General features: G+C 46.1%; 1 pseudogene; it reads right to left on the bottom strand.

The window, feature by feature from the left end:
- LOC115129462 (neuronal acetylcholine receptor subunit alpha-7-like) overlaps positions 1-25,786 on the bottom strand; it is a 98,597-nt pseudogene that overhangs the window by 18,066 nt on the left and 54,745 nt on the right.

Genomic DNA, 25,786 nt, shown 5'->3' on the forward strand with positions numbered 1-25,786 from the left:
TGGGCCGACCACCGAAAGATCGAGGTGAAAAATCTGCCGATGTGCCCTTCAGCAAAGCACTTAACCCTAATTGCTCCTGTAAGTCACTCTGGATAAGAGTGTCTGCTATAAATGGCTACAATTTATTTGAGAGTATGCTTCGGCCAAGGGCTAGAGACACTACTGTGCGGCGTGTGCATGTCCCGCCTGGCTCCTTGACTTGGATGTCCTTGGTCTGATGGACCCTATGAAAACATTGACTTTAGCCCTGTCCTTCTCTAACGAGGGAGATGGTCATGTAGTAACTGATCTACTGGTGATTAAAGTCTGTCTGATGCTGATCCACATCTACACAAGGTTATGGCGTGAGATGTGTGTACTTGTCACTGTAGAATTGTCAGTGCCCACATGAAAAACACACTACAGTTTACTATAGATTACGACAGTACTTACTATAGAATTATGTAGTAAACTGTAGTGTACTGTAGAATACTATACTACACACTAATATCCCTCGATCATGTGTAGTACTTACTATAGAATGTTGTAGAATACTATAGTAAATACAACAGTATACGACAGGGCGCAAAAACACTTCAGTGAATACTACAGTAATGTCCGCAAAAAACTCTATAGTAAATAGTTCAGTATACTACAGTCTGCAAAAACACTACAGTAGTTACTATAGTATACACTTCAATATTTATACTATGGTAAACTGTAAATACTCCTTTAGTCCACAAAAACACTACAGTAGTTACTATAGTATACACTTCAATATTTATACTATGGTAAACTGTAAATACTCCTTTAGTCCACAAAAACACTACAGTAGTTACTATAGTATACACTTCAATATTTATACTATAGTAAACTGTAAATACTCCTTTAGTCCACAAAAACACTACAGTAGTTACTATAGTATACACTTCAATATTTATACTATAGTAAACTGCAAATACTACTTTAGTCCACAAAAACACTACAGTAGTTACTATAGTATACACTTCAATATTTATACTATGGTAAACTGTAAATACTCCTTTAGTCCACAAAAACACTACAGTAGTTACTATAGTACACACTTCAATATTTATACTATGGTAAACTGTAAATACTCCTTTAGTCCACAAAAACACTACAGTAATTACTATAGTATATACACAGTATTTTTACGATATTAAACTGTAAATACTACTTTAGGACACAAGAACACTATAGTACTATAGTATTTGTACCATAGTACAATACCATAATAAAATGTGGGTGTGTACAATGCTCAGTGTGAATGTACCCTATCCTGAGATTAGCTATACGTGTCATGTTGGAATTGTTCTTGTGTAATACAACGACATATAGCCTTTCACACCCCCATGCCATTACATTCAGCACATAGTGTCTACGAAGCACGTCACTAATAAGGATCCTTTCAAGGATTCCTTCATGGCAATTTATCAATGGAATCAACCACATTGAAGTCAAATCCTGCTCTGTGCTGAGTCACAAACAAACAGCAATCAGAGTCGTGTTCAACTTCCTTTTCATCCCCCAGCCCTCGGCAGGCTGAATACCAGACAGACTGAGATGCGAAGGGATCGTTCTAGAGGGGAAATTAATGAAATGGAATGCAGAAAAAGAAGGCATAATCTGTCACATGCTGTTGATCCTTCCATTGTGCCTATTACAACCCTCCACACTGAACTGGTCTTTTGATGAGATACATGGGATGTATTGAACTGACTCATTAAGGCTCTCGTTAATTAAGCGCAATAGAAGTGAATACATTCGTTATTGCGTTTTCGCACCTCAAAAACATGCTAATGAGACTGGGTTCCTCTGCTATACACCGCTGTCAGACTGGCGTGTGATTGCTTACGCTTTCATGGCGAGCGGTTTAATGGCGCATGTTACGTCACGAACGTCTGCTGTGTCAATGTGTGTCTCTATGTGTTTGTGTGTCGATATCATGGCAGCAGACTGCAAATTTGAACTTCCCTTTTGGGGAAGCTAAACCTCAGCAACACTCTGAAACGGGTTCTCCTCTCGGCAGCTCCCCTCTATTACAGGGCCGTGACATGATCTACAAGGTTAACTCTGCTCTTACGGTGAAATTCGTGATGTTTACGTCACATGACCCAAACCAATGACCCTAACCGTCACGTAACTTCTTTACAGCATCGTCAACGAGTGCACGCCAAAGAATTGTGAGAGCATGAAGAATAGAAGAGAACAGACGCATTTTACATGAATGAAAAGTATGTTTCCCGTTACCTTTGACCTTTCCGGACGTGAGTGAGGAGTGAAGCAGGTTAGATGAAGAGAAGAGGGGAGAGAAGTAATCCCTTTTCCAAATGCAGCAGTGCTTTTAAAATCAGGATTAAATACCCGTTGTTTCTCTCCTTAATCCTGTGATTGATCATGTGATGGTGTGGTGTTGTGTGTGTGTGTGTGTGTGTGTGTGTGTGTGTGTGTGTGTGTGTGTGTGTGTGTGTGTGTGTGTGTGCTGGGTGTGTACGCGCATAGAGATTGTAATTAAGCAATAATACATTCAAGTCCATATGTTATGACATTTTTATCATGGCTGTGACGTGGTCATAGCCACGAGGCGAAGCCGACAAGTTACCAGCATTAAAAAGCAAGATTATTATTATTATTTGTATTTTTTACCTGATGCTACATTCACTAACACTGGTTGTCAAGTGCAATTTGAGGTGTTCTCTGGTCTTTAGTTCTATGTCCATTGACTGCCATGTAAAGCTAAACTAAACAAGCGCTGGTGGATCATTCCGGGAACTTTGCAGGTTGCTGGCCAACTACACAGCAAACTAGCTACATTTCATGTTGTTTTAAGAGTTCTGATGCTGATTGGTGATTTGGACTGGCTGAGAAAAGCTGCATTCCTCTCTCTTCTGCCGACACATTCATTAATACGGGAGACTGTGGAGATCGAATTACAATATTACAAACATTTTGCAAATGTCGGAGATAATGTCTAGGCGCTTTTTACAGTGGAGATCAAGTTAATTAATTGCGTGGCTGGGCAGATCTGTAAAAGTAGTAGTACTAGCAGTAGCAGAAGCAGTAGTAGTAGTTGCTGGTTACCAATGTAATTAGAACAGTTAAAATAAATGTTTTGTCATACCTGTGGTATACAGTCTGATATACCACAGCTGTCAGCCAATCAGCAGTCAGGGCTTGAACCCCCCAGTTAATCATTATGAATGAACCCTCTTAAAAAAAGGACTGAACTTCCTTCACTTCTCTGTGTGCCTACCTCTCTCCATATATTTCTCTTTCTCACATGGTCTAGCCAGTGCATTTACTTGTGGTTTTGCCCTACATGGCAAAGTGAAGAGGAGTAGATAAAATCTCTGTAAGCTTTCCCCACTAACAGGAGAAAGGGGTTAAGAACAGAGAGATGAGACAGAATAAACCCGACCTGATTCCAAACACTGTGCACGTCTAAAAACACATATACCCAACTGTATCTCAATGCTAACTCACACACACACACACACACACACACACACACACACACACAGGTACACACACAGAGGTACACACGCGCACACACACACACACACACACACACACACACACAGATACACTCACACACACTTCGGGAGACTTCCAGACTAAACACAGCCGTAAACATATTCCACATTCAGGTCCTGTCCCTCCAGTCCCTCCAGGCAGGCTGATGCCAGGTCACAGATGCTCCGTTGCTGTTGGTTTATCAACCAAATCTCAGCTCTAAAGTTATCCAAAGAAAGGATCAACCCTAAATGACTGCATCAGTAAGTTGTGGGAGGAGATGAGGATGATGGGAGGAGAGGATTATTGGAGAGAGGAGGGTGATGGGAGGAGAGGAGGATCATGGGAGAAGATGGGGGTTGTGGGAGCACACCTGTTGTAGAGGAGGATGTCAGGGGTCCAGATCTGGCTGGAGGGGAAACGTAGGTTCTGAACCCCAGGGTAGTTCTCTGGATTCCAACTCAGGTACACATCAGTCCAGTACTGAGGACAGAACACAGAGATACACATCAGAGATAATTACATTTACATTTAAGTCATTTAGCAGACGCTCTTATCCAGAGCGACTTACAAATTGGTGCGTTCACCTTAAGACATCCAGTGGAACAGCCACTTTACAATAGTGCATCTAAATCTTTTAAGGGGGGGGGGGGGTGAGAAGGATTACTTTATCCTATCCTAGGTATTCCTGAAAGAGGTGGGGTTTCAGGTGTCTCCGGAAGGTGGTGATTGACTCCGCTGTCCTGGCGTCGTGAGGGAGTTTGTTCCACCATTGGGGGGCCAGAGCAGCGAACAGTTTTGACTGGGCTGCGCGGGAACTGTACTTCCTCAGTGGTAGGGAGGCGAGCAGGCCAGAGGTGGATGAACGCAGTGCCCTTGTTTGGGTGTAGGGCCTGAACAGAGCCTGGAGGTACTGAGGTGCCGTTCCCCTCACAGCTCCGTAGGCAAGCACCATGGTCTTGTAGCGGATGCGAGCTTCAACTGGAAGCCAGTGGAGAGAGCGGAGGAGCGGGGTGACGTGAGAGAACTTGGGAAGGTTGAACACCAGACGGGCTGCGGCGTTCTGGATGAGTTGTAGGGGTTTAATGGCACAGGCAGGGAGCCCAGCCAACAGCGTGTTGCAGTAATCCAGACGGGAGATGACAAGTGCCTGGATTAGGACCTGCGCTGCTTCCTGTGTGAGGCAGGGTCGTACTCTGCGGATGTTGTAGAGCATGAACCTACAAGAACGGGCCACCGCCTTGATGTTAGTTGAGAACGACAGGGTGTTGTCCAGGATCACGCCAAGGTTCTTAGCGCTCTGGGAGGAGGACACAATGGAATTGTCAACCGTGATGGCGAGATCATGGAACGGGCAGTCCTTCCCCAGGAGGAAGAGCAGCTCCGTCTTGCCGAGGTTCAGCTTGAGGTGGTGATCCGTCATCCACACTGATATGTCTGCCAGACATGCAGAGATGCGATTCGCCACCTGGTCATCAGAAGGGGGAAAGGAGAAGATTAATTGTGTGTCGTCTGCATAGCAATGATAGGAGAGACCATGTGAGGTTATGACAGAGCCAAGTGACTTGGTGTATAGCGAGAATAGGAGAGGGCCTAGAACAGAGCCCTGGGGACGCCAGTGGTGAGAGCGCGTGGTGAGGAGACAGATTCTCGCCACGCCACCTGGTAGGAGCGACCTGTCAGGTAGGACGCAATCCAAGCGTGGGCCGCGCCGGAGATGCCCAACTCGGAGAGGGTGGAGAGGAGGATCTGATGGTTCACAGTATCGAAGGCAGCCGATAGGTCTAGAAGGATGAGAGCAGAGGAGAGAGAGTTAGCTTTAGCAGTGCGGAGGGCCTCCGTGATACAGAGAAGAGCAGTCTCAGTTGAATGACTAATCTTGAAACCTGACTGATTTGGATCAAGAAGGTCATTCTGAGAGAGATAGCGGGAGAGCTGGCCAAGGACGGCACGTTCAAGAGTTTTGGAGAGAAAAGAAAGAAGGGATACTGGTCTGTAGTTGTTGACATCGGAGTGATCGAGTGTAGGTTTTTTCAGAAGGGGTGCAACTCTCGCTCTCTTGAAGACAGAAGGGACGTAGCCAGCGGTCAGGGATGAGTTGATGAGCGAGGTGAGGTAAGGGAGAAGGTCTCCGGAAATGGTCTGGAGAAGAGAGGAGGGAATAGGGTCAAGCGGGCAGGTTGTTGGGCGGCCGGCCGTCACAAGACGCGAGATTTCATCTGGAGAGAGAGGGAGAAAGAGGTCAGAGCACAGGGTAGGGCAGTGTGAGCAGAACCAGCGGTGTCGTTTGACTTAGCAAATGAGGATCGGATGTCGTCGACCTTCTTTTCAAAATGGTTGACGAAGTCATCTGCAGAGAGGGAGGAGGGGGGAGGGGGAGGAGGATTCAGGAGGGAGGAGAAGGTGGCAAAGAGCTTCCTAGGGTTAGAGGCAGATGCTTGGACTTTAGAGTGGTAGAAAGTGGCTTTAGCAGCAGAGACAGAAGAGGAAAATGTAGAGAGGAGGGAGTGAAAGGATGCCAGGTCCGCAGGGAGGCGAGTTTTCCTCCATTTCCGCTCGGCTGCCCGGAGCCCTGTTCTGTGAGCTCGCAATGAGTCGTCGAGCCACGGAGCAGGAGGGGAGGACCGAGCCGGCCTGGAGGATAGGGGACATAGAGAATCAAGGGATGCAGAAAGGGAGGAGAGGAGGGTTGAGGAGGCAGAATCAGGAGATAGGTTGGAGAAGGTTTGAGCAGAGGGAAGAGATGATAGGATGGAAGAGGAGAGAGTAGCGGGGGAGAGAGAGCGAAGATTGGGACGGCGCGATACCATCCGAGTAGGGGCAGTGTGGGAAGTGTTGGATGAGAGCAAGAGGGAAAAGGATACAAGGTAGTGGTCGGAGACTTGGAAGGGGAGTTGCAGTGAGGTTAGTGGAAGAACAGCATCTAGTAAAGATGAGGTCGAGCGTATTGCCTGCCTTGTGAGTAGAGGGGGAATGTGAGAGGGTGAGGTCAAAAGAGGAGAGGAGTGGAAAGAAGGAGGCAGAGAGGAATGAGTCAAAGGTAGACGTGGGGAGGTTAAAGTCGCCCAGAACTGTGAGAGGTGAGCCATCCTCAGGAAATGAGCTTATCAAGGCATCAAGCTCATTGATGAACTCTCCGAGGGAACCTGGAGGGCGATAAATGATAAGGATGTTAAGCTTGAAAGGGCTGGTAACTGTGACAGCATGGAATTCAAAGGAGGCGATAGACAGATGGGTAAGGGGAGAAAGAGAGAATGACCACTTGGGAGAGATGAGGATCCCGGTGCCACCACCCCGCTGACCAGAAGCTCTCGGGGTGTGCGAGAACACGTGGGCGGACGAAGAGAGAGCAGTAGGAGTAGCAGTGTTATCTGTGGTGATCCATGTTTCCGTCAGTGCCAAGAAGTCGAGGGACTGGAGGGAGGCATAGGCTGAGATGAACTCTGCCTTGTTGGCCGCAGATCGGCAGTTCCAGAGGCTACCGGAGACCTGGAACTCCACGTGGGTCGTGCGCGCTGGGACCACCAGATTAGATTGGCCGCAGCCACGCGGTGTGGAGCGTTTGTATGGTCTGTGCAGAGAGGAGAAATAATCACACAGCAGAGAAGCACATCAGTCCAGTACTGAGGACAGAACACAGAGATACACATCAGAGATAATCACACAGCAGAGAAGCACATCAGTCCAGTACTGAGGACAGAACACAGAGATACACATCAGAGATAATCAGACAGCAGAGAGGCACATCAGTCCAGTACTGAGGACAGAACACAGAGATACACATCAGAGATAATCACACAGCAGAGAAGCACATCAGTCCAGTACTGAGGACAGAACACAGAGATACACATCAGAGATAATCAGACAGCAGAGAGGCACATCAGTCCAGTACTGAGGACAGAACACAGAGATACACATCAGAGATAATCACACAGCAGAGAAGCACATCAGTCCAGTACTGAGGACAGAACACAGAGATACACATCAGAGATAATCACACAGCAGAGAGGCACATCAGTCCAGTACTGAGGACAGAACACAGAGATACACATCAGAGATAATCAGACAGCAGAGAGGCACATCAGTCCAGTACTGAGGACAGAACACAGAGATACACATCAGAGATAATCACACAGCAGAGAAGCACATCAGTCCAGTACTGAGGACAGAACACAGAGATACACATCAGAGATAATCACACAGCAGAGAGGCACATCAGTCCAGTACTGAGGACAGAACACATAGATACACATCAGAGATAATCACACAGCAGAGAAGCACATCAGTCCAGTACTGAGGACAGAACACAGAGATACACATCAGAGATAATCACACAGCAGAGAGGCACATCAGTCCAGTACTGAGGACAGAACACAGAGATACACATCAGAGATAATCACACAGCAGAGAGGCACATCAGTCCAGTACTGAGGACAGAACACAGAGATACACATCAGAGATAATCACACAGCAGAGAAGCACATCAGTCCAGTACTGAGGACAGAACACAGAGATACACATCAGAGATAATCACACAGCAGAGAAGCACATCAGTCCAGTACTGAGGACAGAACACAGAGATACACATCAGAGATAATCACACAGCAAAGAGGTACATCAGTCCAGTACTGAGGACAGAACACAGAGATACACATCAGAGATAATCAGACAGCAAAGAGGCACATCAGTCCAGTACTGAGGACAGAACACAGAGATACACATCAGAGATAATCAGACAGCAAAGAGGCACATCAGTCCAGTACTGAGGACAGAACACAGAGATACACATCAGAGATAATCACACAGCAAAGAGGCACATCAGTCCAGTACTGAGGACAGAACACAGAGATACACATCAGAGATAATCACACAGCAGAGAAGCACATCAGTCCAGTACTGAGGACAGAATACAGAGATACACATCAGAGATAATCAGACAGCAAAGAGGCACATCAGTCCAGTACTGAGGACAGAACACAGAGATACACATCAGAGATAATCACACAGCAAAGAGGCACATCAGTCCAGTACTGAGGACAGAACACAGAGATACACATCAGAGATAATCACACAGCAAAGAGGCACATCAGTCCAGTACTGGGGGGGGGGGGGGGGGCAGTCTGTCTGTGATAAAATATCCAGTCTGAGCTTGGGTCTTGGCAGTCTGTCAACTGAAGGGTTGTGACAGCACTTGTCTCTTATGAGTTCACGCTAGTTGACAGACATTGAAATGTATTTCCCATGGCCCGCCTGGGAAGCGTCCCATAAACCACACAGCAATGACACTGATTGGCTAGAAAATTGAGGCTGACGTCCTGTCAGGAAGACTTCTATAAAGGAGTAAATGACTCGATAAAAAATGTAATGGAAATGAATTGATGGGAAATTGGACGGAGGTCTGTTTGTAGTGACTGTGGAGAGTGGAGGCGTTGTTCTCCTTCTCCTGGGTCGAGTCGATGGTAGAGACCAGACAAGGTGAACCGCATGCCCCTCTCACAAATCCAACCTCATCAACTCTCCATAAGCATGTGTCCTCCAGATTACCAAGGAAACATCGGGATAAGCAATCAAAGCTCTATGTCCAATCCAATATGTTGGATCAAGCTCAGACTGGCTAAGAGAAACTAGCAGTTTTAACTTAACAGAAGCAATATTTCAAGAGACAATACGGACAGGCTATTGTCATCTCAATATACAACTAACAGGATGTGGTGGTACCAGACAACACCTGCGGCATATCAACCTGAGATGGTGTTACTGCCTTTTTGGTGGGATGGGGGGATATGAGAACATCATGAGTCACAGTGTCATTCAGTCCTCAACCATTTCCACTCACCAGCTGTAGCCATGCGTTGGTCATCAGAACCTGGTTCTTCTCGTCCTGACCAAACAGAGAAGAAAAGAACAATTCAATTCAACCGCCACAACAGAAAATCATCACGGTGAATAGAAAGAGGTAAGGTTTCGCTGAGTGCCTACTGTAGGTTCAGCATGGGTGAAAAACAACTGGGGTGTGAAACCTCTCGAAAAGCTGCATTTATGTAACCACAGTGTTTTTCTACGCATTGGTTTCAGTGGAGGCATGTAAGCACATCATTATTAGATGCCTCATTTCAAAATCGCAAACAACAAGCCCCGTGGACCTAAACAACCCGAGAGAGAGAGAGAGAGAGAGAGAGAGAGAGAGAGAGAATGAGAAAGGAGAGAGAGAGAGAGAGAGAGAGAGAGAGAGAGAGAGAGAGAGAGAGAGAGAGAGAAAGGAGAGAGAGAGAGGGAGAGAGAAAGGAGAGAGAGAGAGAGCTCAGATTTCATGATCTGAGTAAATAGGGCACTTAGCAAGATGTAAGGTGTCCTTTTGTCTTGTTCTCTGCTCTGCCTACATTATCTCTCTCTCTTTGCAGATCTCAGTTTTTGGTCTGTTTCTGCCTCTCTTCAACTCTATCAGTCATTAACACCCACTTCCATCAATTAGGGCTGAGTTATGTGCCAAATATTTCTACATATCCAGGATTCCATCAAATGACCCAGATGATGAAGACGGAAAAGTTCCATTCTTTTTTAAAGTGAATGTAGAGACGGTTCGCAGATCGCCCTCTCAATGTGCGTGTTCTGATCCCGCAGTAATGGTGTCTGACTAGCAAACTGGGTCGGGGGGAGATGGGAGTTGGGGGATGTTAGGGTCAAATCTATGAAGGGAAAACATTAACCCTCCAACTCAAGGGTGATCACAGCAGCACACACACACGCACGCACGCACACACACACACTTTAGTAATTTAGCAGACACTCTTATCCAGAGCAATTTACAGAAGCAATTAGGGTTAAGTACCTTGCTCAATACACACACCACACACACACACACACACACACACACACACACACACACACACACACACACACACACACACACACACACACACACACGTTGTCTCTCCAATAGAAAGTTACAAAAAAAATGTAATGTCTTCAAAATGTCAAAAGACCTTGGCATTTAAAACAATATTTCCTATCTTAATGTTTTAAGATTGTTATCATTCTCATCCGTTGCCTAACAATGTGTCTCAGCCGGTGTCTGGTACCTGTCTAATTGCTGGCCATGAGGAGCCAGGAGCCAATCAAAACTAACTGGCTCCCCTACACGAGCAGCAGAGAGACATCAACAGATTGGAAAGTAATTAGCTAGCATGATGAAGAAAACAATCTACAGGATGTGGTGGGATGTGGAAAAAAAGTAATTCTCTCTCTCTCACACAAACAAACACAAACACCCCATGCCATCAAATCCAGCATTATCTTAGAGACTTTCCAGGAAGATTTGCATACTTTATAGCCAGTCGTTTTGAAAGTAGTGCTCAAGAGCCAAAATGGGTCCCCCGAAAATTGTGTACTACATCATATATGGGCAGATGTCTGCAGTATGTCATTGCTCTCTCTCTCTCTCCCTGCTGTGTCACCTAGTCATTAGGTACAGCCTGAAACCTCAATGGATAATGCTGGGCAGGCCTGTGCCAGCCTTCTTTCACTGTGAAACCGTCAATGTGCATCTTGCTAGCTGTCACTCAAATGACGAGGCTCTGCATCTGTCCTCGTGCTCCTAGACCTTAGTGCTGCTTTTGATACCATCGATCACCACATTCTTTTGGAGAGATTGGAAACCCAAATTGGTCTACACGGACATGTTCTGGCCTGGTTTAGATCTTATCTGTCGGAAAGATATCAGTTTGTCTCTGTGAATGGTTTGTCCTCTGACAAATCAACTGTAAATTTCGGTGTTCCTCAAGGTTCCGTTTTAGGACCACTATTGTTTTCACTATATATTTTACCTCTTGGGGATGTTATTCGAAAACATAATGTTAACTTTCACTGCTATGCGGATGACACACAGCTGTACATTTCAATGAAACATGGTGAAGCCCCAAAATTGCCCTCGCTAGAAGCATGTGTTTCAGACATAAGGAAGTGGATGGCTGCAAACTTTCTACTATTAAACTCGGACAAAACAGAGATGCTTGTTCTAGGTCCCAAGAAACAAAGAGATCTTCTGTTGAATCTGACAATTAATCTTAATGGTTGTACAGTCGTCTCAAATAAAACTGTGAAGGACCTCGGCGTAACTCTGGACCCTGATCTCTCTTTTGAAGAACATATCAAGACCATTTCAAGGACAGCTTTTTTCCATCTACGTAACATTGAAACTTTCTGTCCAAAAATTATGCAGAAAATGCTTTTCCATGCTTTTGTCACTTCTAGGTTAGACTACTGCAATGCTCTACTTTCTGGCTACCCGGATAAAGCACTAAATAAACTTCAGTTAGTGCTAAATACGGCTGCTAGAATCCTGACTAGAACCAAAAAATGTGATCATATTACTCCAGTGCTAGCCTCTCTACACTGGCTTCCTGTCAAAGTAAGGGCTGATTTCAAGGTTTTACTGCTAACCTACAAAGCATTACATGGGCTTGCTCCTACCTATCTCTCTGATTTGGTCCTGCCGTACATACCTACACGTACGCTACGGTCACAAGACGCAGGCCTCCTAATTGTCCCTAGAATTTCTAAGCAAACAGCTGGAGGCAGGGTTTTCTCCTATAGAGCTCCATTTTTATGGAACGGTCTGCCTACCCATGTCAGAGACGCAAACTCGGTCTCAACCTTTAAGTCTTTACTGAAGACTCATCTCTTCAATGGGTCATATGATTGAGTGTAGTCTGGCCCAGGAGTGGGAAGGTGAATGGAAAGGCTCTGGAGCAACGAACCGCCCTTGCTGTCTCTGCCTGGCCGGTTCCCCTCTTTCCACTGGGATTCTCTGCCTCTAACCCTATTACAGGGGCTGAGTCACTGGCTTACTGGGGCTCTCTCATGCCGTCCCTGGAGGGTGCGTCACCTGAGTGGGTTGATTCACTGTTGTGGTCATCCTGTCTGGGTTGGCGCCCCCCTTGGGTTGTGCCGTGGCGGAGATCTTTGTGGGCTATACTCAGCCTTGTCTCAGGATGGTAAGTTGGTGGTTGAAGATATCCCCTAGTGGTGTGGGGGCTGTGCTTTGGCAAAGTGGGTGGGGTTATATCCTTCCTGTTTGGCCCTGTCCGGGGGTGTCCTCGGATGGGGCCACAGTGTCTCCTGACCCCTCCTGTCTCAGCCTCCAGTATTTATGCTGCAGTAGTTTATGTGTCGGGGGGCTATGGTCAGTTTGTTATATCTGGAGTACTTCTCCTGTCCTATTCGGTGTCCTTTGTGAATCTAAGTGTGCGTTCTATAATTCTCTCCTTCTCTCTTTCTTTCTCTCTCTCGGAGGACCTGAGCCCTAGGACCATGCCCCAGGACTACCTGACATGATGACTCCTTGCTGTCCCCAGTCCACCTGGCCATGCTGCTGCTCCAGTTTCAACTGACCTGAGCCCTAGGACCATGTCCCAGGACTACCTGAAATGATGACTCCTTGCTGTCCCCAGTCCACCTGGCCATGCTGCTGCTCCAGTTTCAACTGTTCTGCCTTACTATTATTCGACCATGCTGGTCATTTATGAACATTTGAACATCTTGGCCATGTTCTGTTATAATCTCCACCCGGCACAGCCAGAAGAGGACTGGCCACCCCACATATGCTCTCTCTAATTCTCTCTTTCTTTCTCTCTCTCGGAGGACCTGAGCTCTAGGACCGTGCCCCAGGACTACCTGACATGATGACTCCTTGCTGTCCCCAGTCCACCTGACTGTGCTGCTGCTCCAGTTTCAACTGTTCTGCCTTATTATTATTCGACCATGCTGGTCATTTATGAACATTTGAACATCTTGGCCATGTTCTGGTATAATCTCCACCCGGCACAGCCAGAAGAGGACTGGCCACCCCACATAGCCTGGTTCCTCTCTAGGTTTCTTCCTAGGTTTTGGCCTTTCTAGGGAGTTTTTCCTAGCCACCGTGCTTCTACACCTGCATTGCTTGCTGTTTGGGGTTTTAGGCTGGGTTTCTGTACAGCACTTTGAGATATCAGCTGTGTCACGACTTCCTCCGAGGTTGGCTCTCCTGCCCGTTCGGGCGGTGCTCGGCGGTCGTCGTCACCGTCCTACTAGCCACTACCGATCCCTTTTCGTGTATCTGTTGGTTTTGTCTGATTGGTTGCACCTGTGTGTTGTTTAGTTAATTAGTGTCTGTATATAATGTAGGTTGTTCCACCCTTGTTTTGTGCGGGATTGTTTATGTTGTCATTCATTTCGTCTATCGGTGTTTTTGTGTTTCTTATTCTCCGGTTAGTCTGTTATCCTGTGTTGGATAATTTCACCCTGTGTGTGTTTGGGTTGACCGTGTTTGTTTTGTTCACCGGAGAATAAAACTTTATATCGCTATCTGCTCTCTGCGCCTGATTCCACCCACCTTGATTAGACGTGACAAGCTGATGTACAAAGGGCTATATAAATGAATTTGATTTGATTTGATTTGATGAGGGGCTGAAGATCATTAGCTAACATTTTAATTGCATTAGTGAGGTCGGGCACTGATGTTGGGCAATTAGGCCCGCATTCGGCATTTCAATTCATCCCAAAGGTGTTCGATGTTGTTGACGTCAGGGCTCTGTGCAGGCCAGTCAAATTCTTTCACAACCATCTCAACAAACCATTTCTGTATGGACCTCACTTTGTGCACGGGAGCATTGTCATGCTGAAAAGGGCCTTCCTCAAACTGTTGCCAAAAAGTTGGAAGCACAGAATCATCTAGAATGTCATTGTATGCTGTAGTGTTAAGATTTCCCTACACTAGAACTCAGGGGCCAGAACCATGAAAAACAGCACCAGACCATTATTCCTCCTCCAACAAAATGTACAGTTGCCACTATGCATTCAGGTAGGTGGCATCCGCCAAACCCAGATTCGGACAGCCAGATGGTGAAGCGTAATTCACCACTCCAGAGAATGCATTTCCACTGCTCCAGAGTCCAATGCCGGTGAGCTTTACATCACTCACATGGCTGTTCGGCCATGGAAACCCATTTCATAAATCTCCCAATAAACATTTCTTGTGCTGAGGTTGCTTCCAGAGGCATTCTGAAACTCGGTAGTGAGTCGGCACTCAACGATCCCGTACTGTGAGCTTGTATGGCCTACCACTTTGCGGCTGAGCCTTTCTTGCTCCTAGACGTTTCCACTACACAATAACAGCACTTAGAGTTGGAGTAGCTCTAGCAGGGCAGAAATTGACGAACTGACTTGTTGGAAAGGTGCCATCTTATGACCGTGCCACGTTGAAAGTCACTGAACTCTTTAGTAAGGACATTCTACTACCAATGGTTGTCTATGGAGATTGCATAGCTATGTGCTCGATTTTATACACCTGTCAGCAATGGGTGTGGCTGAAATAGCAGAATCCACTAATTTGAAGGGGTGTCCACATGCTTTTGTATATATAGTGTATGTTCAATTGGGTGCATCAACAAAACACCAATGGAATTTCTACTGGAATTTCACTGGCCTACACACAATACCCCATAATGTCAAAGTGGAATTGTGTTTTAGAAATATTTACTAATTAATTCAAACTTAAAAGCTGAAATTTCTTGAGTCAATAAGTGTTCAACCCTTTCTGTTATGGCAAGACTATATAAGTTCAGGAGTACAAATTTGCTTTACAAGTCACATAATAAGTTGAATGACTATCTAATTTACGTACCCCACCTCAGTCGAGCAGTGAATTTCAAACACAGATTCAACCACACAAAGACCCGGGAGGTTTTACAATGCCTTGCAAAGAAGTGCACCTACTGGTAGATGGGTAAAAAATATATCATTAAAAAACAGACATTTAAAATCCCTTTGAGCATGGTGAAGTTATTAATTACACTGTGGATGGTGTATCTATTACACCTAGTCACTACAAAGATACAGGCGTCCTTCCTAACTCAGTTGCCCGAGAGGAAGGAAACCACTCAGGGATTTCAGCATCAGGCTAACGGTGACTTTAAAACAGTTACAGAGTTTAATGGCTGTAATAGGAGAAAACTGAGGATGGATCAACAACATTGTAGATACTCCACAATACTGACCTAATTGACAGAGTGAAAAAAGGAAGCCTGTACAGAATACAAATATTCCAAAACATGCATCCTGGTTGCAACAAGGCAGTAAAGTAACTGCAAAGAAAAATGTTGTCCTGAATAGAAAGTGTCATGCTTGGGGCAAATCCAATACAAGACATTACTGACAAACACTCTTCATATTTTCAAACATAGTGGTGGCTGCATCATGTTATGGGTATGTTTTTAATCATTAAAGGACCGGGGAGGTTTTCAAGATAAAAAAACATGTAATGGAGCTAAGCACAGGCAAAATCCTAGAGGAAAACCTGGTTGTCTGCTTTCCATCAGACACTGGGAGACTGATTCACTTTTTAGCAAAACAATAACAAATAACAAAAGGCCAAAGCTACACTGGAGTTGCTTACCAAGATGACAGTGAATTTTCCTGAGTGGCCAAGTTACAGTTTTAACTTAAATCTACTTGAAAATCTATGGAAAGACTTGAAAATGGTTGTCTAGCGATGATCAACAACAAATTTGACAGAGCTTGAAGAATTTTGAAAATAATAATGGGCAAACGTTACACAATCCAGGCATGGAGAGCTCTTAGAGACTTACCCAGAAAGACTCAAAGCTGTAATTGTTGCCAAAGGTGCTTCTACGAAGATTTGACTCAGGGGTGTGAATAATTACAGTATCAATCAATAAATCCATCTATAAATTGGACACACCTACTCATTCAAGGATTTTTATTTACTTTTACAATTTTCTACCTTGTAGAGTAATAGTGTAGACATCAAAATGATGAAATAACACATATGGAATCATGTAGTAACCCAAAAAGTGTTAAACAAATCAAAATATATTTGATATTTTAAATTCTGTCGTGGAAGGATCAGAATTTGTTGGTAACATTTGTAAGATGTTTAATATTCATCAAATGTGTGTAAGTTACTTCTCTTCAGAATGGTATTTTTGTATAATACTTGTCACGGTTCATGAATCCACTGCCTCCTTTTCTCTCTCTCTCTCTCTCTCTCTCTCTCTCTCTCTCTCTCTCTCTCTCTCCCGTGTTTGTGTGGGCGTGGTTCCCAATCTCGGCCTGATTGTCTGCGCCAGCTGGAATCACTTATCTTCCCTTTATATGTTCTGTAACCAGTGTTTCTTGTTGTCAGATCGTTGTTACTTCCCTGAGGTTGTGTCGTGTGTCCGTACTCATCTCTCGCCGCCCTTGTGTGGATTATCTGCTGTGCTCCTTCCTACCCATCCGGACACTCTCCGCTGGGTTTCTCAGCACGCTCACATAGGAGGATGTGCCCTAGTCCCTGGGTCGGATTCCGTCTGAGTACAGTCTGTCTGTCCTGTTGCTGCTGTAACCTATATTCATTAAACCATCGTTGCTTGCATCTTGCATCCGCCTCTGTATTGTTACAGAACGATCTGACCAGACCATGGATGCAGCGAGTCTGACCGAATTCATTTCCCGTAGTATCACGAGAATGGATCAACAAGAGGAGAACATCTCCAGCACAGGTCGGGAAGTACAAGCCATTGCGACGCAGGTATCCCAGCTGACCCAACAATTACAACATCTGAGGGGTCTCGCTGCGCCACCTACACCGGCAGTTCAACCCGCCCCGCCAGAGCCGGAGTCCCAGCTAGAGCCACGGCTACCGACACCAGAGGGTTATTCAGGTGATCCTGACTATTGCAGAGCTTTTCTTACGAGATGTTCCATGCATTTCTCGTTGCAGCCACGGACCTTCAACCGTGAACAGTCTAAGGTAGCATTCGTACTCACACTGCTATCAGGCAAAGCGGCTCTTTGGGGAACGGCGGTGTGGGCGAACCAGGACCCATGCTGCACCTCTTTCCAGACACTCTCCGAGGAGATGAGAAGGGTCTTCGATCGGGCCGTGGCGGGTAGGGAGGCGGCCAGACTACTCGCTGACCTTCGCCAAGGAGACCGTTCAGTATCGGAATACTCCATCCAATTCCGCACTCTGGCCGCAGAGTGTCAGTGGAACGAGGAGGCGCAGTGGGACATGTTCCTGCATGGGCTGGAGGACCGGATCCAGAAGGAGATTTATGTTCTGGACCTTCCCAGGAGTTTAAATGGACTAGTGGAACTAGCCTTGAGGGTCGACGCTCGTCTGAGTCGTGTTGGCCGCCGAGCATGCCCTAACAGACCGTATAACGACACGGAGGGCTGGCATGCCAGCGGCGGGAACACGGCCAGTTCAACCTCCGCTCACGAACCCATGCAGCTGGGGGAGAGCTCGCCTCTCCCGGGAAGAGAGGGAGAGGCGGAGATCCCAAGGACTCTGTCTCTACTGTGGTAGAGCGGGCCACTTTATCCACTCCTGCCCGGTAAAAGATTAGGCCCGGTAGTAAGAATGAGGCTACTATCGGGTGGTGTCACCACAGAGAAGACCTCATCATCTACTCTCCTCCCGGTAAGACTAAGATGGGCCAACCACACGCACGACACCCAAGCCTTACTGGACTCAGGAGCAGAGGGTAATTTCATGGACTTCAAGCTCGCTCACAAACTCCAGATTCCTATCACCTCACTCACGCACAAGATATCCGTCAACGCTCTCAATGGTCAAGAACTACCCAACATTTCTCACACCACTGAACCTATCACACTCATCACTTCTGGCAATCACACTGAGACACTATCATTTCTACTTATGGACTCACCCCTTGCACCATTAGTTCTCGGCCACCCTTGGCTCACCCAACACAACCCCAGAGTTGACTGGGGTCATAATTCTATATCCATGTGGAGTAACAAATGTCTTGAGTCCTGTTTAGTGTCTGCTTGTTCGTCTGTGTCTGATTCTGTGTTTCTAGAGGAGGCGGTGGATTTGTCTAACGTGCCCGTTGAATACCTCGACCTGAAGGAGGTGTTCAGTAAGTCCCGTGCTGCTTCTCTTCCTCCGCATCGTCCCTATGACTGTGCAATAGAATTATTGCCAGGTGAGTCTCCGCCTAAAGGCAAGTTATATTCACTCTCTGTTCCTGAGAGGGAGGCTATGGAGAGATACATCTCTGGTTCTCTGGCATCTGGATTCATTCGTCCTTCCTCTTCTCCAGCGGGGCGGGGTTCTTCTTTGTGGAGAAGAAGGACGGATCTCTGCGTCCTTGCATTGATTACCGTGGGTTGAATAACATCACAGTGAAAATACCTATCCCTTACCGTTGATGTCCTCAGCCTTTGAAAGGTTACAGGGAGCATCCGTATTCACTAAGTTGGATTTACGTAATGCATATCATTTGGTTCGCATAAGGGGGGACGAATGGAAGACCGCGTTTAACACCCCAGAGGGCACTTCGAATATTTGGTCATGCCTTTTGGGCTATCCAACTCCCCAGCGGTTTTCCAGGCACTCGTAAATGACGTGCTGAGAGATATGATTGATCAGTTCATATATGTTTACCTGGATGACATACTGATTTTTTCTTCTTCTCTCCAGGAACACGTTCAGCACGTCAGACGAGTGCTTCAGAGGTTGTTGGAGAATGGACTTTTTGTCAAGGCGGAGAAATGCATTTTTCATGCACAATCCGTTCCATTCCTAGGTTACATCGTCTCGACTGAAGGTATTCGCATGGATCCTGACAAGGTTAAGGTTATGGTGGATTGGCCAAGCCCAGATTCCCGTAAGGCCCTACAGAGGTTTCTGGGATTCGCCAATTTCTACCGGCGTTTCGTTCGCAACTTTAGCCAGATAGTCGCTCCTCTTACCGCCTTAACCTCCCCCAGAGTGACGTTCAGGTGGTCCGATACAGCCGAGGCTGCATTCGTCAAACTCAAGAGCCGCTTTGTTTCGGCTCCCATCCTCATAGCTCCCGATCCCTCGCGTCAGTTCGTGGTGGAGGTGGACGCTTCAGAGGTGGGGGTAGGTGCGGTACTTTCCCAACGTTCCTCTTCTGACGACAAGATGCACCCTTGCGCGTTCCTTTCCCATCGGTTATCACCTGCGGAACGCAACTACGACATTGGCAACAGAGAGTTGTTGGCAGTGAAGTTAGCACTGGAGGAGTGGCGCCATTGGTTAGAGGGTTCGGGGGTACCTTTTATAGTTTGGACCGATCACAAAAATTTGGAATATATCAGAACCGCCAAGCGACTCAACTCCAGGCAGGCGCGGTGGGCACTCTTTTTCGGACGTTTTGACTTCTCTCTCTCGTATCGCCCGGGTTCCAAGAATGTCAAACCCGATTCCCTTTCTCGCATTTTTGACCATTCCGAACGCCCATCCACTCCCGAGTGCATCCTACCCGGGACCCTAGTGGTCTCCACACTCACATGGGAGGTTGAATCGAGGTCAAAACGGCCTTAGAAGGGGTAACGCCTCCGCCCGGTTGCCCGCCTAATCGGTTGTTTGTGCCGGAGGGGTGTCGGTCCGATGTTATTCGGTGGGGGCATTGCTCCAACGTAGCGTGTCATCCAGGAGTCAGTCGCACTAGCTTTTGGTTAAGCAACGCTTTTGGTGGCCACTGATGGCTCGTGACATTCACAGTTTTGTCTTGGCTTGCTCGGTTTGTGCCACTGGGAAGACTTCTAATCGACCCCCAGATGGGTTACTCCAACCGCTGTCGGTCCCTTCGAGACCCTGGTCCCACATCGCGCTAGATTTTGTTACCGCCCTCCCGCCCTCCCAGGGCAAGACGGTTGTTTTGACCGTGGTGGACCGGTTCTCGAAGGCGGCTCATTTTATTCCCTTGCCTAAATTACCATCTGCCAAGGAGACAGCGGTAACTGTCGTGGATCACGTCTTTCGCTTACATGGTCTGCCGATGGACGTAGTTTCTGACAGGGGCCCCAATTTGTGTCCAAGTTTTGGCAAGAGTTTTGTAGGTTACTGGGAGCGAGTGTCAGCCTGTCTTCAGGGTTTCATCCCCAGAGCAACGGTCAAGCGGAGAGGGCCAACCAAGATTTGGAGAGAGTGTTGCGATGTTTGGTTTCTAAGAATCCCTCTTCCTGGAGTCAACAACTCTCTATGGTTGAGTACGCTCACAATTCGTTGCCAGTGGCAGCCACGGGTCTCTCTCCGTTTGAGTGTAGTTTAGGTTACCAGCCACCTATCTTTCCCAGTACGGAGTCCGAGGTGTCTGTTCCCTCCGCTCACGCTTTCATCCAGAGGTGCCGTCACGCATGGAGCAGAGCCCGTGAGACTCTTCTCCGGGTGGGGCGCGCACCAAGACTAAGGCCGATCGCCACCGGTCGAAGCCTCCGGTATACGTCGTTGGCCAAAGAGTGTGGCTTTCTACTAAGAACATTCCACTCCGATCCGTTTCGAACAAGCTTGCCCCCAAATTTATCGGCCCGTTCAAAGTCACCAGGATCATTAGTCCGGTGGCGGTCCGGCTCCAGCTTCCTCCGGCGTATAGGAGAATTCATCCTACCTTTCATGTGTCTAAAATAAAACCTGTGTTTCAGGCACGCATTAACCCACCGGTCCCGGTTCCCCGCCGCCACGACTTGTTGATGGGGAACCCACCTTTTCTGTCAATCGTATTTTGGACTCTAGAAGGAGGGGACGCGGATTCCAGTACCTGGTGGACTGGGAGGGTTACGGCCCGGAGGAGAGAAGTTGGGTACCTGCTAGGGACATTCTGGATCACTCCCTTATCGATGATTTCAATCGACAGGTAAATTCGCCTGGGAACGCCAAGAGGCGTTCCTAGGGGGGGGGGGGTATTGTCACGGTTCATGAATCCACTGCCTCCTCTCTCTCTCTCTCTCTCTCTCTCTCTCTCCCGTGTTTGTGTGGGCGTGGTTCCCAATCTCGGCCTGATTGTCTGCGCCAGCTGGAATCACTTATCTTCCCTTTATATGTTCTGTAACCAGTGTTTCTTGTTGTCAGATCGTTGTTACTTCCCTGAGGTTGTGTCGTGTGTCCGTACTCATCTCTCGCCGCCCTTGTGTGGATTATCTGCTGTGCTCCTTCCTACCCATCCGGACACTCTCCCCTGGGTTTCTCAGCACGCTCACATAGGAGGATGTGCCCTAGTCCCTGGGTCGGATTCCGTCTGAGTACAGTCTGTCTGTCCTGTTGCTGCTGTAACCTATATTCATTAAACCATCGTTGCTTGCATCTTGCATCCGCCTCTGTATTGTTACAATACTGTGGCGAGGTTGCAGTTATCTGTTCTATGTCAAAACTAAGTTGCATGGGCCACAGAGAGGGGAGAGGTCAAAGTGTCATCATGTGTAAACATATCTTTTACTCCCTACCTTTCCCAGTGGGGAAAGGAAGGTGGCAGTGTCTGGAATCATTCTATGCTCCCTCTAATGTTGTTTCTATCTTAACCTATAGCCTCATTCTCCTCTCCGTGAGTTTGTATTTAGAGTGGGTTGTATCTAAATGACAATTTGATATATGCCTGTTGATATGGAGGATTGGTTTATGGTTCTGGGGTTTGGGAAAGGAGACAAAGCTGAACGATGAATTATGTCTATGCTGTCTGACTATGTGTGATCTTTGCTATAAAGGATCCCATTTTGCCATTGTGTGGGGACTCTCAACTTTTCATTAGAGATACTGAACTGTTGAAAGTCAAAATGCTATAGAGCTTATATAATTAAATATGGACTTTTATAAACTCTGACTTGTGTGTGTGGTTTGCTCCCATGATTTGGTAAATAGAGGAAATTTCCACGACAATTCTTCAAAGTAGCCATCCTTTGCCTTGATGACAGCTTTGCACATTCTTGGCATTCTCTCAACCAGCTTCATGAAGAATGCTTTTCCAACAGTCTTGAAGGAGTTCCCACATATGCTGAGCACTTGTTGGCTGTTTTTCCTTCACTCCGCAGTCCAAATCATCCCAAACCATTTCAATTAGGTTGAGGTCTGGTGATTGTGGAGGCCAGATCATCTGATGCAGCACTCCATCACTCTCCTTGGTCAAATAGCCCTTACACAGCCTGGAGGTGTGTTTGGGGTCATTGTCCTGTTGGAAAATAAATGATAGTCCCACTAAGCGCAAACTAGATGGGATGGCGTATCGCTGCAGAATGCTGTTATAGCCATGCTGGTTAAGTGTGCCTTGAATTCTAAATAAATCACAGACAGTGTAACCAGCAAAGCACCCTCACACCTCCTCCTCCATGCTTCATGGTGGCAACCACATGTGTAGATCATCCGTTCACCTACTCTGCGTCTCACAAAAACACGGCGGTTGGAACCAAAAATCTCAAATTTGGACTCATCAGACCAAAGGACAGATTTCCACCGGTCTAACGCCCATTACTTGTGTTTCTTGGTCCAAGCAAATCTCTTCTTCTTATTGGTGTCCTTTTAGTAGTGGTTTCTTTGCAGCAAACCGACAATGAAGGCCTGTTTCACACAGTCTCCTCTGAACAGTTGATGTTGAGATGTGTCTTGAACTCTGTGAAGCATTTATTTGGGCTACAATCTGAGGTGCAGTTAACTCTAATGAACTTATCCTCTGCAGCAGAGGTAATTCTGGGTCTTCCATTCCTGTGGCGTTCCTTATGAGAGCCAGTTTCATCATAGCGCTTGATGATTTTTGCAACTGCACTTGAAGAAACTTTCAAAGTTCTTGACATGTTCCGTATTGACTGACCTTCATGTCTTAAAGTAACGATTTGGCTGTCATTTCTATTTGCTTATTTGAGCTGTTCTTGTCGTAATATGGGCTTTATCTTTTACCAAATCGTGTGTATACCAACCCTAACTTGTCACAACACTACTGATTGGCTCAAACGCATTAAGAAGGAAATAAATTCCACAAATTAACTTTAAACATGGCACACCTGTTAATTGAAATGCATTCCAGGTGACTACCTCATGAAGCTGGTTGAGAGAATGCCAAGTGTGTCCAGAGCTGTCATCAAGGCAAAGGGTGGCTACTTTGAAGAACACTTTTTTGGTTACTACATGATTCCATGTTTTGCGGTCTTCACTATTATTCTATAAGGTAGAAAAAAGTAAAAATAAAGAAAAACCCTGGAATAAGTAGGTGTGTCCAAACTTTTGACTGGTACTGTATGTAAATTATATATTTCTGTATTTCATTTTCAATGAATTAGCAAAAATGTCTAAAAACATGTTTTTCACTTTGTCATTATGGGGTATTGTGTGTAGATAGTTGAGAAAAAAACATGTATTTAATCCATTTTCAATTTAGGCTGTAACACAACAAAATGTGAAATAAGTCAAGGGTTAGGAACGTTGAAAGCACTGTAGTTCCAGGCACTTACAGAATCTATGCGCATTGAAGCTGTTCTGGCGGGTCATGGTGGCCCAGCACCCTAATGAGACACGTAATGTTGGTGTTTCCTTTATTTTGGCTGTTACCTGTATGTGCGCTCCCTTCAGTGTGTGTGCGTGTGGAGCGCCAGTCAGTCAATGTTGTTTACATAAAGGTGATAAATACATTAACAACTCTAAAGCTGTCAGTGCTTCCCTGAGGATCAATGTTTTGGGAAGCACTAACATACAGTATCCTGGCTAATATCCACCGTGCTATGCTAACAGCAAACAGGCTCTGGACCATTTGGACTACGCTAGGCTAATAATGAATCTGCTATGTTAATACGAGCTGTGCTGGCTTACAATAGCTACTGAAGCCTGGCGTGTTTGCATTCGGATGGCCTGACCAATGACCAGTGTGTCAGAAAGGCTAAATTGACTATGCTAATCAGCTACTGGAATACCAAATGAGTTTATTACTGTTGACCTAGAGACATTACTGCCAGTGATTACCATTACCACACGTAATCAAGCAGTAATGTTATTGCCTGTAACTGGGATTCATTGAACCATGTGTAGAGCTGTGCTGTAGCTATGGCGACAGGTAGGCTACTTTGAAAGGTTACATATGACATATGGAACACAGGGAGAGATTTCATGCTTAAAGCAGCTCTTCCTCAGAAATAATCAAGTGTCACATTCTCACCTACTCAATTTAGAAATCTGAGGAGAGACAAAGGTAGGTTGTTTTTTTTATGCATAACTCAGGTCAACATTGGGCCACATTAAGTGTTTAATGTAACTGGAAAATAAACTAAAAGACGGCTCTGCATGATAAACTCAGCCAGGTCACTTGTGATACAAGTCAGTATTCCACGTCCATCCATGTCTGAGGACGTCGGGAGATGACGTGGAAACCAGCCACTAGGGTCAGCAGTGAGCACTGGTACCTTCAAGTAGGTTTCGGTTTTGCCGAGTGTTGTGGACGGGGATGGTGGATGGTTGTAAGCATCTGCCTCTGATTCCAAAGGGCCAAATGTTGCCTGTTTGAATCCAGCGATAGAAGATTGTTTTTGATATTTTTGTTTTAAGCCTATCCCAAACCTTAACATTTACCTTAACCATTGTGAGTTCATGCCTAACCTTAAAAATGTGGAGTTAATGCCCGAAAGGTTGACCTTAAACACTTCAAAATGTTACGTTTGAGAAACATTGATAAACGTCTAATTCTGACTTGAGACTGTGAGAGCTGGGATAAACCACACACCCACACACATTATTACAGTGTTTGGTGAAGCTTCCTGGCAGCCGGTCAACAGTAACACGTGTTACAATGTTTCAAATGTTTGTTTCAAATGTTTTAAAAAATTGCACTGCATACTTTTCCTGCTCTTTTAACGGATTAAGCGTGGCTTTGATAGCGATGGATTGTCCAAACGTTCTGGAAAACTCATCACATTTTCTACGGATTTACAAAAGACATGCACCTCCTCTGGCACTGCATATCCGAGACAACCTTCAGTGCTTCGGGAACAGCTGGTAAGGGCAGAAGGAGGAAAATACTAACAATAGAAGTTATTAACAGACCTAATATACATGGAAAACACAATCTCTCACATCAATGCAGAGCTCTAACTGAATTATGGGATGTCGCAAAATACGTCCCAGCATGCTCCAGAGACTCCGAATGTGCTAGTTTGTAATTCATGATCATTGGTAAACAAAGTGGATGAATTTGAACTGCTCCTTCAATCAGTAGATGCAGTTACTGAATGGGTCACTGAAACATGGGCCCGCGAAAATATCCCAGATGAATCTCTTTTCGTACAAGACTATCAGCTGTTCAGAAACAACTGGTCCAGAGAGGGGATGAGAGGACCTATGGACGTAAATCACAGTATTCAGGAAAAGAGAAGAACTGACCTAGAGAAAGAGGAGTTTATTTTCAATTTAACCAGGCAAGTCAGTTAAGAACAAATTCTTATTTACAATGATGGCCTACCGGGGAACAGTGGGCTGACTGCCTTGTTCAGG

Source organism: Oncorhynchus nerka, linkage group LG5, assembly GCF_034236695.1.
Source record: "Oncorhynchus nerka isolate Pitt River linkage group LG5, Oner_Uvic_2.0, whole genome shotgun sequence".
NCBI classification, from domain to species: domain Eukaryota; kingdom Metazoa; phylum Chordata; class Actinopteri; order Salmoniformes; family Salmonidae; genus Oncorhynchus; species Oncorhynchus nerka.